General features: G+C 46.3%; 1 protein-coding gene across 5 annotated transcripts in view; it reads left to right on the top strand.

The window, feature by feature from the left end:
- The first annotated feature begins 31 nt into the window (after positions 1-31).
- Positions 32-17,392, top strand: part of NMNAT3 (nicotinamide nucleotide adenylyltransferase 3) — a 118,587-nt gene continuing 101,226 nt past the window's right edge. For 4 of the 5 annotated variants that reach the window (XM_077756692.1, XM_077756689.1, XM_077756688.1 and 1 more), the window contains exon 1: positions 32-214. The gene's annotated coding sequence lies outside the window, so the exon portion shown is untranslated. Of the gene's footprint in view, positions 215-14,461; positions 14,502-17,392 lie in introns of those variants that run through there. The other variant, XM_077756690.1, reaches the window with a different exon arrangement.

Raw genomic sequence — 17,392 nt, 5'->3', positions numbered from 1 at the left:
CCTCAGCCCCGCCCCACCCCCGCGCGGGGGCGGGCCGGGCCGGGCTCTGCTCTCCACCGAGCACCCAGGCCGTAGAGGGCCTTGCGCGGCGAAACCAGGCGCCGTCCCGCGCGGTCCTCAGCTGCAGGGCCGCGGGCGGGCCAAGCCGGATACCCCAGTCTTGGCAGCCCTCCGAGGCTCACAGAGTGCCTCTGCGGAGCCCCGCCACGCGCAGGTAAGCACCACCGGCCCGTTTTTGCCCTTGCGGCCCCCGGGCCACCCCTGGGCGCGGTGGCTACAGGTGGCGGCTGGGGTGCGGAGCCCGGCAGTAGGCTTTGGTGGGTGGGACAACATAATGCCTCCCCAGCGCACCCGCGCGCCCCCCATTCTCGCCGCAGCGTGGTCACTGTAACCCTTAGTACCATTTGGCTCCGACCCGAGCTCGGCAGACACGAGTTTGGATCCCACCTTCCCCACTCTGGCAGCCTGCAGAGACTTATCGTGTGCCACCGAGTGGCCGCCACTGGGCCAAGTGCTGGGCATACAGAGGTGGGGGAACGAACGTGGTGCCAACTGTGGTGGAGCCCGCAGTGTAGTGGGAAAGACCCGTGTGAGAGCTGTGAAGACAGAAGGGCAGGGTGCCCGAGAGCATTTCACCGGCGGGCCCATCTGTGAAGGATGCAGGAGCGCAAACTTCAGCATGAGTGGATTCCAGGGTGGAGAACAGAGCGGACACTGTGTTAGGAGAGAACGGTGGCTTGTGTGAGGAAAGGAGGGTCTGTGAGGCCTGCCTGCAGAGAGCTGGGGGGAAGCCAATTCCTGAACTTTCTGCTCTGTTAAATGGGGTGTCTGGGCACTGAAGACTGGAGCATTCAACTTACATGGCTAAGTGGTGTTCCCAGGTGTGAGTAAGTGAAGTAAATTAGAAAACGTTTCCGGATGGAGCAGGATGCTGATCTGGACTAAAGAGTGTGCCCGCCTCTGAGCAAACTCACTTCCCCTCTTCTGCAGTCCTGTTCCTTAGCCTGAGTAGAGTCTCTCAAGCAGCCTTGTCTCTAAAATGATGCCATGTTTGGTGATTTGTTCTGGAAGCATTTAAATAGTACTCCCTTTTTATAGCTTCTGAGAGTTGGGTGAGAAATCTGCCTCCGGCCTGCCTTCCTGGAGCCCCTGTACGGTGGGCTAGGCAAAGTAAACCGAGTTTCAGCCTGGTGGGCTCAGTGCTTGGGAGCCCAGAGGTGGGCTTCTGACCGTCTGGCCTTGCTGGGGAGCGACCCTCTGCTTCTGGCCGGGTCACCATTTCTCAGAAAGCCTCACCTGTTACTGCCAGTTCCATTAGCCCCCAGAGCATAAGGCTCACGCTCTGCAGCATAGTTACAGGCTCAGTCTCATGGGTGGTGTCACCCCTGACAACTGGCCATAAAACTCCCCAGAGGCAGTAACCTAGGGATCCCCAGCTGAGGACCCCTCAGATCTGGAAACCCCAGGGATTTAAGAGGGAGTTGGGTGCTTCAGGAAACACCTATTATCTTGGTGTGCTTTATTGGTTTGAAGGGTCTCAGTTTCTTCTTCTACACCTCTGTTTACACTGTTGGTGTAGACTAGGATTTGCTCCGTGAAAACTGGCTGGGAGGCCCAGAGTGTGGGGGGACACAGTTGAGAGAGGAGTCTGGCACCTTTTGTGGGTGGTGGTAATAAACAGAGAGGACAGATGTTAACAGAGGGTGCTGGAGGAAGAGGGAGAGAGGGCTGTCTTTGTACGGCCACTCGGCTTCCCTTGCAAACCGCAGCAGTGCCAGCCACAGAGAAGGGAAGGGAAACGCTAGACCAGGCAGTCACAGACCTGGCTTCACATTCTTATTCCTTACTTCCCAGCTCTGTGACCACCCCTGCGCAGGTGACTGACTTATCATCTGATTGTGCAAGCTTAACAGTGTTTGGCATACAGTTGGCCCTGAAGAAATAGTAACTCCCTCCCTCTTCCCCTAAATGAACTAAAATAGGAAGAGTACCAGTGCACAGGGTAGAGGGTTATGAAGGGATTTAATGAGATAGTGTACCAAAAGTACATTGAGCAGTGCCTGGCATGTAGGAAGTTACTACTGCTGCTGCTGTTGTTATTATTCCTTATTTGGGGCAAAAATTGGTGAAACAAGGCAGGGGTAGGGTGAGAGGTGGGGGCAAGGGGCTGGCTCTGAGGGTCTGTGCTGAGTGATTAGCTGAGGAGCTGTGTTATCTGTGGCACTGGTTTTACCGGAAAGCTTCAGCAGGGACAGGAGAAGGGAGTGTTCTGCATGATAACAGTCCTCTTGGGGGACTTGGGGAGTTTGAGGTCTTTGAAGACTCTGGTCAAAGAAATACCAGGAAAGTTCCAGGTTAAGGGAGGGGGTAGGGGCCAGAGTGAGGAAGATCTAAAATTGTCTTGTTTGGATTGTGTCAAACCCACAGCTCGTTATGGGTCCCCTGTGAGGGGCTGTCCCTGCTCCATCCTGCCCTAACCTTCATATGGGTATGGTAATCGCCTGAGACTGGTCTAGAAGCTGGAGAATCCTATCCTGTAATCTTGCATCCAGCAGAGTTCTGGGTCCAGAATGAATGGTGAATGGATGAATGAATGAACATAAACCCATAAGGCAAAATTCCCTGTGTTCAAGTGTTTAGTTAAAAAAAAAAAAAGAGTATGAAGATAAGGCAAAAGAGTTTTCAAGTACTTGCTAAGGGCCAAGTACTTATTTTCATGCACTTTGCAGTGTAGTGGTGAACGCTGCAGTGTTGGAGTCCAATTAAATTGCTTGTGTGACCTCACAGAAGCTCTCTATAGCTCAGTTTTTGCGTCCGGAAAATGGGAACCATTGTGTAGCCAGGGTGCAGGGAGACAAGAGCATCTGGCTCCAAGGGCCCCAAGCAGACCAGGCTGGACCACTCATTGTTGACAAAATCCAAAGGCAGAGAGTGGAGTGGTGGTGAAGCAAGAAAGGACATTTATTTCAGTTATGCCAACACCAGGAAGAGAGCAGACTAGCGTCTTGAAGATTGTTGCCCAAGTGCCACAAATACCTCCAGGTTTATATAAGGAAAATGCGGGATAAAGGTGGGTGGGTGTATGCAGGTGAGCAGCTAAGGTCATGTCCATCATTGTCCTGGAGTCAGTCACATGGGGTCTTGCTGGCTCAGGGCTTCCTTATTGCCTGAGGGGGCGGGGTAGTCTTGGTTCCATCAGGGGATGCTTTCCTGCAGGGTCTCTTGCCTAGTTAAGAGACAAGCTGGAAAGAACTTAATGAGAAAGCTTGAGGTCAAAAGGGAAGTAATTGAAGTTCTCTTCAATAGTAGCTAATCATAGGGCTCTTATGAGTAGTAAGTAATGCTCCCCTGTAAGTATATGAAGTGTAGTCCTCAGTGCACAGACCGTGGTATAGTGAGTGCTCAGTCACTAATGTTGCTCTTGTTATTTTGCTATTTATCAATCTTCCAAATGCTATTCCCTGTGATGTGGAAACAGAAGGCCACAGACACAGGTGGGTGGCATTGACTCTGAACTCAGTCCCATCTAGAAGCCAAGACTCTGCAGACGCTAACGAGACAGGGTGTGTGAAATGAAGTCAGTGTTATGTGCATTTCATTCATTACTTAAAGCCTTTGACTATATGAAATCTTAAAAGGAAAAAACCCTGCAAAATTATAATTTATGTGCCTTTCAATTTCAAGTATTTTATCATCCAGATAAATCTTCCATGCCTCTATATTAAACCACTTTAGGCTGTCAAAGCTCTTAAATAAAGAGGCTTGTCCTGACCAGTGTCTGTCTTTGCTCATTTATTATAGTTCCCTGGTGAAGACAGACGGATCCCATTTTGCAGGACAGGCCTTTGGATGGCAGCTCCTACCCCACTGTTTCAGCCATGCGGTTCTGCATGGTGCTGTTTAACAAACCTCTATGGACATATGGTTCCCTCATCATTGTCTTTCTCACGTGCCCATAGACCCATAGCAGCAATCTGGGGAATAGGAATAGAAAGGCATTCATTCTGTTGCTAGTGTGAATCTGGGGAAATCTGAGGTTCTCAGGGATGGGTTTTTGTGAAGGTGCCTGGGATGAGGGTGGCAGCGTCTTCTGGAAGTGAAAGCTGTCTATTCCTTCCAGCTAGGAGTGCCCTCCTAGGTGCCACATGGAGTGCTATGTGAAAAGGTGGAATGGATACAGAGATAGAGTCACTGTCAATATAACCTATGGCCATAAATGTTGGTTGGAGGCTCATACTCATTTATTTGTATACCTTTGAAGACCATTGGATGGTACTTTTCTCTGAATCCTGGTAAACAGTGTTTTATGCTGCCAAGGTAATCTTATAAGAATGTGTACTTTAAAAAGTAATTGCAGGACACCTGGGGTGGCGTCGTCAGTTGAGCATCCAACTCGTGGTTCAGCTCGGGTCATGATCTCACGGTTTGTAAGTTCGAGCCCTGTGTCAGGCTCTACACTGACAGCAGAGCCTGCTTTGGAGTCTCCCTCATTGCCCCCTCCACCGTTTCTCAAAAATAAACTTAAAAAAAAAAAAGTAATTGCGCCTTAGCTTCGAAATGGGAGAAGAATACTAATGTTCAGCTTACTTAACCATTCGGAGTTTGCAGAGCCCCTCCTTGGATGTTGTCTCATTGGGTGTGCCAGTTAGCGTCACCCATCTACTGGGTGGTGGCAGCAATCAGGCATCTGGCTCACCTGAAGGTAAATCTGGGGGGTGGGCCCTGGAGCCCTTTCCCTTCTGAGTGACAGGGTCTGTCTGAAAGCCTCTTTTCTCCTTCCTTGTTACTCCTGGGCACACAGGCTAAGGTTCTAGCATAGATTTTCTCAAGTTGGAACCAGTGCTGTCCCAGCATGGTCACTTGAGAGGAAGCAGCGATCCTGCCTTCAGTCCCATTCGGTTCCAGTGAGAGCAAGGAGAAAATAACACTAAAAGACCAGTTTCAAATAAGACATGATCCAAACAGCCCCAGGAAACATTCTGTCTTCCGTACCGAATGTTATTAGAGAGTTATTTTATTTGTTTGGCCAGAGCTGAGGACAAAATACATCTTCGATCCCCATCAGTCTCAGATGTGGACCTTATTACAAGAGATGAGCTACCATCTTCCCCGAAGCAAAGGAAGGAAGTAGCCTTGCTGGGCAGAAATTGAGAAGGCCAGTCTTGGTGGGGTGGGTGTGACTGCTGTATTCTCAGGGCGCAGCTTCAATAGGATTGTAATTGTGTGGCCCTGAGCCATGGAGGAAAGAAGTGGCTCTGGAAATCTCCCTCCCATACGGATGGCACACAGTGATGGTGTTGAGTCCCTTTAGAAGTGCACGTTAAGTGGTAAGTATTTATGAAAAAAGGTCTGGGGAGTAAATGTGTCCATCAGTCAGCGTAGAACTTTTCAGAGCTCCTAAGATGGTTTTAAGGCCTTTCCCCTTCCATCTGTCCCCCTCCCTTCCTTCCTCCTGTAAAAGTCAACCATTAAGGCAGGACACAGCCCCAGGGAGGAGTTTTGGAAATGACTTGGAAGCAGAGTTAACGTTATTAAAGACAGACGTGTAAGGGTTTAGTGCCTTGATTCTGGTGCTTCCCAGCTCCTCCCAGTGTTTGACGGAGGAGTGACCAACACAATTCAGCCTAATTACATCCTAACCGCAGCCATCAGCCAGTCTGCTCACTGGAAAGCTTTTGCAATTGAGGAGGGAAAAGAATGATGAAAACAAGTGTGGAACTCACACGAATTTGGGCCTTGTAAGTTGCCTGTGGGAGAGAGTGAATGGCAGTGTCAGGAAAGGGACCACACCAGGCCAGGCAAAACGTGGGCTTTCAAAGGCTAAAAATCTCTGTGTGAGCAGGTACTCATTAGGGCAGAATGCCTGTTTCATGACTTCATGTGTGGGAGTCTAAATTGAAATTATTATCCACTTTCAAATGTTCATTTTAGAGATCGGAAGTAGGTGTTTACTGCACAGACCCTAGGACTAGTATCAAAGACTGCTTTGCATTTTGCTTCTCCATCTAGTCTTCTGTGTAACTTTTATAATGCTGTTGGTCAAGCTTGTCTTAATTTTTGTATGTATGAGAAAAAGGATGCTACTGTTTCATCCACTTTCTATTTTGGGAGTAGTCAAAGGACTGCAGATGATATAGGTAGGGGGTCTGCCTATTTCGGGTGTCACTGAAATGCTACCAATCCTTTGGCTTCCTCTGGGATTCTGTCTAAAAAAAAAAAATAATCTGAAAAGTGAAAAAAGCAGCTGTATAAAGATGCATCATTGTTTATAATGGTGAAAACAGAAGTGACCCAAGGGGCCCCTGGGTGGCTCAGTCGGTTCAGCTTCCAACTTTGGCTCAGGTCGTGATCTCACAGTTCGTGAGTTCAGGCCCTGTGTTGGGCTCTGTGCTGACAGCTCAGAGCCTGGAGCCTGCTCCAGATTCTGTGTGTGTCTCTCTCTCTGTCACTCCCCCACCTGAGTGCACATGTATTTGCTCGCTTGCTCGCTCTCAAAAATAAACATGAAAAAAATATTTAGAAGTGACCCGAATATACAGTATAGGAGGGTATAGTCAAATTACTGAAAATTAGGTTGGTGGAATATTATGCAGTATTTAGAACTTTGAAGATTAGTAACTTGGGAAGTCAGCGAACAGAATGCTATTACATTAAGTGCGCATTCAGGAAAGCAGTCTGCAAAGGATGCCTCAAAGGAAACAGGAATTGCATTCCAACAGCGGAACTATGAATAACTTTTCTCACATTTCAAACTTTCTGTGTTGTACTTTTACTCTCCTTTTTAAGAAAATCCTAAAACAAGCCAAATTAAATAATGATCTTTATGTTGTTTGCAGTTTTAAGGGCATTACATTTGTGGCCTTATCTTGATTAAATCTTTCAATCAATAATTTCTAAAGCCAGGGTTGGCTCCCTGCCTCCATGTCCGTGGTCAGAGGACATACTCTGGGTCCACTATCTAAATGGCCTGCAGATGTGCTCACTCTGGCTTGGAGATTCAGATTCTCAGGGTCTTTAAGGTGAAGAAGGCCCCTCCCTGCCTTGTGACTTCATATCCTTGTGCTGGCCTCCCTCATCCTTGTTCCCCACCTGGTCCTCACTGGTGGGGTGGGGATTGGGGATTTGGGTTTGCAACCATTGAGGACCTTGTTGGTAAAGTTTCAGCAACCTTTGCCCACAACACACACACACACGCACACACTTCTTAGGTCAGCACGTGTCTGGAGCAGCCCTATGTCACTCTGGCTTCCTGTCCTGCTTAGGCCTTGGTACTGTAGTACTTCTGGGACTAGGTTGTTTGTGTTGTTGTTTTCTTTTTTTTAAGTTTTTACTTATTTATTGTGAGAGAGAGCGGGCAAGCAGGGGAGGCACAGAGAGAGGAAGAGAGAGAATCCCAAGCAGAGATTGGCTCTCCCAAGGCAGAGAGCCGTGAGGAGCTCGAACTCTCAAACTGTGAGATTGTGACCTGAGTCAAAACCAAGACTCAGATGCTTAACTGATTGAGCTACCCAGGTGCCCCTGGGGCTAGGTTTTATATTCTTAATATCTCCTCTCCCTGTGTTGGCCCCTAAACCCACGTATCCTCTCTGCCTGGTGTGTGGCTAGTGATGTGTCCTAAAGCAGCAGGAACTCATTCACTTGGCTATACATTGGAACGTCATAACATGCACCTTTATTTGAGACAAGGATTTGAGCGTGGTGATTGATTTGGGAGGTTGCCCCATGGCATACTAGCAGGAAATAGGGAAATGAGCCAGAGAAACACATCATTGGGCAGGTCTCCAGTGTGGACCACTGGAGTGTACATCTGCTGGGAATCACTGGCAGCCAGTGTGAAGCACCCATCCCAGAGTTTGCTTCTTGTGGGGCTCCGGGGCTGAGAACATACCACCATCACTGTCCATCATTGGTTGAGCATTGCTCCTTACGTGGACCAAATTCTCCAGACTTCTGGCAGCTTCCTGTGCCCAGGTGCATCGCTGGGCCAAAGGGATGCCGATGCTAGCATGTGGAAGTCAAACAGCGAGGCCTGACTGCTCAGAGTGTAGCACTGACAGCGTCTGCTGTGACATTCTTCCCTAAGCACCTTGAACATTACCAGTGTACTAAATTGAACATAAACAAATTCAAAATTCTGTGCTGAATCAGAGACCCTTTTATACTAAATTGAAGACTGCATTAAGGAGCAAGCAAAACCCCAAAAGTCTATGAAAAATTGTGGAAAGAAATCTTTATACAAGAAAAATATTACCATATCTTTCCCCATGAGCTGGGGTAGCCTATTAATATTTTATTTAAGTGGCAGAACGCTAATGTTCACAGCTGTACAGTTTGAGCCCCAACATTTGGAAAGAGGGCTTGAGTGTATAGTAAGATTGATCTTTATCATGGCAACATTTCCACCTCTGTTGTGCCTTGACTGTTTTCTGTTATTTCTCAAGTGCATTAAGATGATCTTAAAAGAAAAATTCATTGGGAGACAACATTTAAGCTCATTTGTCAACCCACGATTTTATCTCCAGTGCCGTGTTTTAATATTAATACTGGATATGCCATACTGACACTAATACCAAAGGATGGGAGAGAATTTCTGTAGTGATGACGTTAGGCAGTATGATAAATGTTTTGTAGTCATTGCCTTTATGTAGAAACATTCTATCTCCAATTAAAGATTTAGTAAGCTCTTCATCAAAATATCTATTCACAATTGAGGCGTACAAGATGGTTGTGCTGACATTTCAACTTAATGCACTCTATAGTTTTGTGGGTCTCAATCCATTTAATATGCTTGTTTTTGTTTTTTTTCTATGCACGGAGGAGGAATAGTGGCAAAAATCTGGGGGCATAATACAGATTCTGGGAACATTTTCCATTCACTTATCATTACTAACTCCACTGGAATATTTATCATTCCAAATGAAGGCCTTACTCCAAGACATGATTTAAAATAGTTCCTGTAGCAAGCTCAGTAGGGCTCAGTGGCTAAACCCTTTGCTTTGAGTTATGGGCAATTTAGAATTGGTGTGGAAAAGATTCAGGATTCCATCGTTCTAGAGGAATGAGGCCATTTCCCTTGAAGCTCTGGTTCAACATGCATTCTGCAAAGAATGAGATGGTGAATCCCTGGTGTTTATGCCCTGTTCCCACTTCCTGTGTGCATAGCAGACATCACTCCTGCCTTCCTCCTGCATGCTTCTCCATAAAGTGCTCCCTGCAGCCACTCCAGTTCATCAAGTGCTCCCTGCAGTGATGCAGTTCATCAGTATGGACTCACTGGGTGAAGCCTGTGAACCCCCTGTGCTCCTGCACACCTTTTTACTCATCCTTACCATTGCTTTGGATGGTCAACCAAGGAATCTTTCATAGTCCCTCTACAAAAAAGAAAAGAAAAGAAAAGAATGCAAGAGGCAGTTGGTTTGATCACTTTGTGCCTTTTTATTCATGTCTCTGTCATTGCGGATAATGGGTACTCAGTTCATCAGTGGTATTCTCCCTTGCCTTTTCCCTTCTACCATGTGCATTTGATGTTTTTCCTTCCTTTTTTTTCCTTTTTATGTTTCTCAGAAGATAAAGCAGGGAGCCCCAAATTATTTGCTGTTTGGTCTCAAGGTTTGGTTGATGTAATATGTATTAATGGGAATGCACGGAGATTTTAATTTTTTTTCCCTACTACTTTGGGAAGACTGCTCTGCTATAGGTTACCAGTGACTGCCATGTTGCCAAAGTCTTCTGGGCTTTCTCTGTACATATCTTCTGTACAACATTTATGCCTCTGACCATGGTCAGCTTTTGAACCCTTCTTTCTTGGATTTTCCTCCTTCCTGACTGATTGTTTCTTCTTTGATTTCTCTACCCGCTGACTTTTCTCTGCTGGCATTTTCAGGGGGGGCTGCCCAAGGGTTCTTCCCTTGGGCTCCTCTTCGTACACTTTACCTGGATGATTTCATCCATCCCCCCCCCTTTTTTAATGTTTATTCATTTTTGAGAGAGGGAGAGAGAGAGAGACAGAGCATGAGCAGGGGAGGGGCAGAGAGAGAATGAGAGACACAGAATCCGAAGCAGACTTGAGGCTCTGAGCTGTCAGCACAGAGCCCGGTGCGGAGCTCGAACTCACAGACTGTGAGATAAGGCCTGACCTGAAGTCAGACACTTAATGGACTGAGCCACCCAGGTGCCCCTCCATGCCCCTAGTTTTTAACTGTCACCTTTACATAGATGCCTCCTGTATCCTCATCTCCATACACCCCCTCTCGGCTCAGACCTTCAGCCTGCTGAATGGTGCCTCTTGTGATTCCCACTGGCATCCAGAGTCAGCATCTTTCACTTGTTCTAGATGATTCCTATTTTCACAGGGCCAACCAAACACTTGCACCTCTTGGGTTGTTTCTGCTGCCTCTTTGGGGTCATAGGTAAACTGTTGTAAGTTTGTCAGAAAACTTCCATCTTGGAAAATGAAGTTAAGACAAGGGCACAAACCAAGAGCTCCTCCTTAAAACTTAGGGGCTTAAAAGTAAACAGTCATTTAACTAGCATCCCTCACGGTTCTGGGTGTTCACTGGACTCAGCAAGGCAGGTCTCGCTCTGAGTCTCTCATTTAGTGGCAGTTCGATGGTAGCTGTTGGCAGGAATGTGTTGTCATGTAGCCTGGGTTCCTCACAGCATGGCAGCTAGGTTCTAAGAATAGGTATCCCAGGGGACCATCCTTAGAAGTCTCATAATGTCACTTTTGCCCTGTTTATCATCGTGCGCAGCTTTAAGGAGATGGAACATAGACCTACCCCTTGATGGAAGGCATGTCATATGATGTCTATGCTGGAAAATACCCTTCTGCCATGGTCCCCACATGTATGACTATTCCTTTGAGAACTACCTGCAGTACCACAGCTTTCTGTTTTGTTTAAAACAAAATTGGGGGTGGGGGTCGCCTGGGTGGCTCAGTTGGTTAAGCGTCCAACTTCAGCTCAGGTCATGATCTCACGGTTCATGGGTTCAAGCCCCGTGTCAGGCTCTGTGCTGACAGCCAGCTCAGAGCCTGGAGCCTGTTTCAGATTCTGTGTCTCCCTCTCTCTCTGACCCTCCCCTGCTCATGCTGTATCTCTCTCTCTCTCTCAGAAATAAATAAAAAATTTAAAAATTTAAAAAAAATTTTTGAGTAGGTGACACGTTTACATGGTTGGCAAATTAAGAAAAAATAAGTGTAAATGTATACCGTGAAAATATTCTTTTTTATCCCATATACCTACCTCCCCATAGACAACCACACTGCTGTTTCTTTATATTCTTTCAGAGTTTATAGGTATTTTTATATTTCTGTTCTGTACTTTGCTTTTTTTTCTTAACAATGTATCTGAGAGATAGTTCTTTAATAGTACATAGAGGGTTCTCTTGTTCTCCCTCCTTCCCTCCTCTCTCTCTCTCTCTCTCTCTCTCTCTCTCTCTCACACACACACACACACACACACACACACACACACACACAGATGCAGAGTATTCTATGGTGTGCCTTTACCTTAGTTCACTTAATTAGTTTTCTACAGGTGGGCACCAGCCAAGTGCAGACAGACAACCACCATAGTGAAATATACCATCCTTCATGTGAGAGAATATACTAGAAGCCTTCTTTGAGAGCTATAGGCAATTATGTGCATCTTCCTCCTATATACCTCACCTCTCATCCCTTCATGGCATTTCCCCTGCCTCCTCTCATGGACTATGGCCACCATAGCTCATTTCTACACCACCGAGCACAGGGAGCTCTGTGTCCCCACTGTACAGAGGTGGCCTGTATAGGTTTGGGGGTGCTCTGTGTTCCCCGTCCTCTAATTTCACTAGAGGTCACATCTCCTAGATCACTTCAGCCTGTCACCGAAACTGGAATCAGATTCCGTTCTGTTCTTCCCGGACTTGTGGGCTCAGGCCCAAGTGCAGGCGGTCTCCCCTGGTCAGCCCAAAACCACTCTCTGACAGCTTGTCTTATCCAAAATTAGCACCAGCAGGGGTCATTGGGGGAAAAGTGTGGGTGGTGGTCATCATATAGTCCTAAGATACCATTGATGAGTTGTTGTCCTATAGAAATACAGCAAAACAATTCTTTCCTTGTTGAGGAAATATTCTTAAATCACATACTTTTGCTGTTTCTGTTAGGAATTGTATTCCTTAAGGAATGCACACTGTTTTTGTTAAATTAAGAAGACCAAACTTGACCCTCCACCAGAAAGATTGACAGTAGTGCTATGGCTTAAAAGAAAGCTCTCTGGGATGCTGTATGTTTAGGATTTTTTGTAAAGAATAGAAACTTCATTTCAACTAGGTTAAGCAAAGCTAGGAATATGGTGATAATAGAAAAGTTTCAGGGGATCAGGCCCAGTTGGATCCAGGTGCTCAGAGGATGGCCCTAGGAATCTCAACCTCTCTCTCTTTCAGCTCTTCCTACCACTGTATTGGCTTCACTCTCTAAGGTAAGGATGATGACAGCTCCAGGTTTATGTGGAGTTTATAGCTCCTGATTTCAGAAGACAGTCTTTTCTCCAATGTCCGTATTGCAAAGGGGTTCTGATTTGTCCATTTGTCTCTTGCACTAGTTGCTATTCCAGGATGTTTGTTTCTCAGCATCTTGATAGACTTTACAGAATAAGGAGTGGTGGGAGAGCAGGCTTCAAAGCAAAGGGATGCAGGACCAAGACATGGAGCTGCTCACTGCAGACAGTGATTCAGAACTAGAATTTCAGCTTGTAAAGAATACCTGAGTTGGAGGTCATAGGTCTAGAGTCAAGAAAAGGTTCATTGTCTTAATCTCTCTATTTTTATGTATGTTTGAAATTTTCTGTAATAAAAATTGCATTACAAATAAGAGGAGGGGGGCACCTGAGTGGTTCAGTTGGTTAAGCGTCTCACTCTTGATTTTGGCTTCAGGTCATGATCTCAGAGTTTGTGAGATCGAACCCTGCGTCCAGTGTGGAGCCTGCTTGGAATTCTCTCTCTCTTCTCTCTCTGCCCCTCCCCTGCTCATGCACACGTGCTGTGTCTCTCAAAATAAATAAACATTTATTTTTTTTAAAAACTTATTTTCTACCCTCGTTTGGGTACACCCCACAAACAATACTGTACATCTGTATATATTTACTATCTGATTTTCTGACTCCCTGTGTTTCTTTTCATCATACAAAGAAACTTTCATCTTTATTTCCCTCTAAGCTGGGAATTGGAGGGACGACACAATAGTTGACCTTCAGTTAACTGTGTGTGTGCTGGGAGGGGGGATTTGATGTAAGTCATTAAGGTGCACTTAAGTCCATGTCTCCATGGTCCCCTGGACAAAAGCCTAGAAAATTCCATCCGGGAGAGAGAAGGACGTTTATGCCATGACCAAGTCCGCATCTCTCCCTTTCATGGTCAGTAGTCAAGTGTTGGTCAGTGTGGACAGACCAGGTGAAGGTTCATGAGGTCCTCAACCTTATGATCCATGTTCATTGTTAGGGGAGGGCCCAGATCCTCAGGTGGTCATGGGCTGGCTGCTAGAAGAAACCTTTGTGTGTAGATAGACTTTTCATTTCATAGGTGAGGAAACAGGCCAGAGGAGTTAAGTGACTTGCCCAAGGTCACAAAGCAAAGTAGCAAGAGCAGAGCTAGATTGGAGTTCCCATAATCTCACTCTTCAGTCTAGTACCACTTAAAAGGTGTGTGACCTTGAGTAAGCCTCATTACCTCTCTGTGCTTCAGTCTCCTCACCTGTGATGATGGACAGAATAATGGCTTTCCAAAAAGTCTATGTCCTAATCTCTGGAATTGTGAATAAGTTAGATTACCTGGCATGGGGGGATTAAGGTTGCAGATAAAATTTAGGTTGCTGATCATCTGATCTTACAATTATCTTGGATTATCCAGATGGGATTGATGTAGTCATAAGTGTTCTCCTAAGTGAAAGCAGAGGGCAGGAGAGTTAGACTGATGGATTGTGAAAAGGACTAGGCGAGCCATGGATGGCATTTAGGATGGAAAGGAGCATGAGCTAAGGAATGTGACAGCTTCTGAAAGCTGTGAAAGTAAAAAAGTGGATTCTTCCCTAGAGCTCCAGAAAGAAGTTCAGCCCTGCTGACACATTGATTTTACCTAGTGAGACCCCTTTGGGCTTTTGACCTCCAGAACTGTAAAATAATAAAATGTGTGTTGTGTTAAGCCACTAAGTTTGGGCTAATTTGTTAGAGCAGCAACGGGAAACTACTACAACAAAGGGGGATAGTCATACCTGTCTGAAAAATTGCAGCATGGAGTCAGATAATGTTTGAAAATTGCCCAGCAAATCTCCTGGAATGTAGTCGATGTTTGATGAACAGTAATGTTGATGGCAGATGAGGTAGTGGTGGTGCTGGGCAGTGGTGATCATTATTACAGAATAAAGGGGGAATAGTTGATGGCAGGTGTCTTTGAAGAACCAAGGTCGATGCCTCTGAGATGAGGTTCAGGGATATTAGGAGGTCAGTAGGAGACACCAGATGCCCCAGGTAGGTGACCAAAGGCCCCCTCATGGGGAATTCTACTCTGATTGTCCACAGGCCTCCTTCCTTCCATTCTTCAGCACTTCATCTGGCAGCACTATCCTACATTGAGGGAGCAGGAGTTAGGAAAGGGCAGAGCCTATGACCTCTTCCATCAGGGAAAGCCCTGCCTCAGAGATCTGGTAGGATGTGGGCCTCTCTCGGCCTGGCCCTCACACCCCTGGTGCTTCTGGCTGCCCTGTGACCTTAAAGATTACTGCTGCCACAGTATCAGCAGCTGAACTTGGGCAAGCTTGCTGTGGTCCAGGCAGTTTGCTAGGTGCTCTCTGACAGAGCCTGTGCCACGGACTCACTCAGTCTTCATGGTACCCCTCTGAGGCAGGCCTTATTCCCCATATTACAGAAGAGCCAACAGAGGCTCCAGGAAGTTAGGCCACTTGCTCAAGGTCGAATAGCTTGTCAATGACAGAGCTGGGAGTACAGGCTAAGTTCATTTGACCCCAGATCCTGGGCAAAATTGGTCACAGAGTGGGAGAAGAGAGATGACCCACCCACAGGCTTACTGGACAGAGCCTGGGAGTGTTTGGATGCTGTGGCCTGTGGGAGCAAGGTCCTCCAAGTCTCTAGAAGGAGGCCCCACTCCAGGGAATGTCTTCCATGCCCTCCTGCTCCTCTGGGAATGGTGGAACCCCCAGGTGGGTTGAGAGGAATGCACATTTGCTCCCTGGGCCCTGTGGGGGCCCTCACATCCCTCTCAGCCTTACCACAACTACATCCACCATTTCTTTCCTTGGAAGGTATACACTGATGTTCAGACTGGTGTTACGTGATATTGAGAAGTTTTTGTTAATTATTGTTAATTTTGTCAGGAGTGATCGTGGAATTATGGATAAATAAGAAATCCCCCTATTCTTAGAAAGTGTCCTTTATTTTTGAAATATTTAGAGGTGAAATGTCATGGGTTTTATAAAAGACTTTAATAGAATACCAGGGGACAACAGGTGAAATAAACGTGGAAATGTGTTAATGACCATTTGAAGACCTCTATGTGGCAGTTTAATAGCTATTTCCTCTACTCTGTATATGGTAATTTTGTTTAAAAAAAAAGTTGGGTTTTTGTTTTGTTTTTTTAATAAAAATTATTCACAGAGCCCTTAGGATGCACTCAGTCTTAAGCTAAATTAGACACAGCTCTACACTCGAGAGACCCACAGATAAATTACCACAGTGGCAGGGACGAGCTTGGGAGCCAAGGTAGAGGGGTGTGACAGGGCCCAGTGGGGACAGTCCTGAGGAGGAGCTGGCCTGGAGAGGAAGTCATATCATGGAACCTGGTTCTGGCCTCTGAGTTGTGTGGTTGCTTTTGTTGAGCTGTTCCTAGTCCTGAGTCAAGTAACTAAGACAGCCAGCTGAGTCTTCTTTAATCCCTCGTCACTAAGGGCTCCCTCCACTGGGTGACTGTCCTTGCACAGGCAGGCTGACTTTTCCTTCATGGTGGCATTACTCCTTTGCTGTGTTACTCTATGAGAAAAGGACCGTGGTGTTTTTTCAAACATCTTCTCGTGGTACATACTACTGATTAGGAATTCCATTGTTGCTGCAGATTCCCCGGCACATTTCCTTTGGAAAATTCTGTAATCTTTTGGGTTTTACATGAAGGTTCATTTTTCAAACTTAGCATTGGAATAATCAGGTTCCCTGATCTCCTGTTAGCCTCTGCTTCCTTTGCATTTTTCCTTATCAAAATAGGCAGCCAGCGAAGACAAACAGCCCCCAGAGTGCTTGCTCTTACCTTATCTTCTTTGCATTTCCAAGGACTTTGCCAAATCTATCTCTATGTGTTGAGCATCTTTTAATACAGACATCACTGCTAACCAGTAAGCCGGTCTTGGCCAAGTACTGGTTTGGCTTTCTATATAAAGTGTTATTCTTCAACTAAATCTTGATTTCTTTCCTGTAAGCCTTTAGACATATGAATGCATAACAGGTGACCTCTGCGTAGTAATTTCATAAATTCTTGGTGAAATGAATTGTATCAGATCAATACATCCGTAGACTCATCACGTTTTTTCAGCTGAGAGGGACTTTAAGATGAATCTGGTACAGCTCTGTTAGTGGAGGAAACATTCATTTTAACTGCATAGTCAATTCTCAATTAACAAGGGTAATGGAGTGGAAGGAGGTCAGTGATCACCAAAAATCATGAAAATAAAATTATCGTCAACACTGGATTTTCTGGGGGCTGATTAACTGGCTTGTGGATTAATTGAGGTTAAGACACAGTGGACCCAGGATGTCATCACTTTGGTAATTGGTCAACAGCTGCTCACCACCTGGCCATCACTACAGCCACCACCACCCCACCTCCCAGTCTCAAGGAGGAAAAGGGTTTCCTGGGAGCTACAGTAGGCAGAGCTGGCTAACCTTGGCTGGATTGGTCCCATGAGGATACAGACGTCAGTCTTGAGAGCTAGATGAGCGGTGTTTTTAGGGCTTATGCCATGATTCTTGAACTTGAGCTTCTTCACACCTACCCGGAGGGCTTGTGAAGACCCAGATTGCTGGGCCCCAGAGCCAGTTTCTGATCCAGTAGGTCTGAAGTGGGGCCTAAGAATTTCCATGTCTAATAAGTGTCTGAGTGACATTGATGCTGCCAGCCCAGGGACTGCACTTGGAAAAGTGCTGCTTTCCAGACCATTCTTTTCATCCCAGCTACGCAATAGCATTCTCTGGGGAGCTTTTTAAACCTACCGATGCCTGGATACACCTTAGCCAACGTATAAGAGACTCTGAAGGTGCAACCCAGGCATGGGTGGTTTTAAAACTCCCAGGTGATTTTAATGTGCCTCCAGGCCTGACTACAGAGCTCTAGGTACGGATGGTTTCCCACACCTCCA

This window comes from Crocuta crocuta, unplaced genomic scaffold (assembly GCF_008692635.1).
Source record: "Crocuta crocuta isolate KB4526 unplaced genomic scaffold, BGI_CrCroc_1.0 scaffold337, whole genome shotgun sequence".
NCBI lineage: Eukaryota > Metazoa > Chordata > Mammalia > Carnivora > Hyaenidae > Crocuta > Crocuta crocuta.
This window is presented reverse-complemented; position numbering and strand designations above follow the sequence as displayed.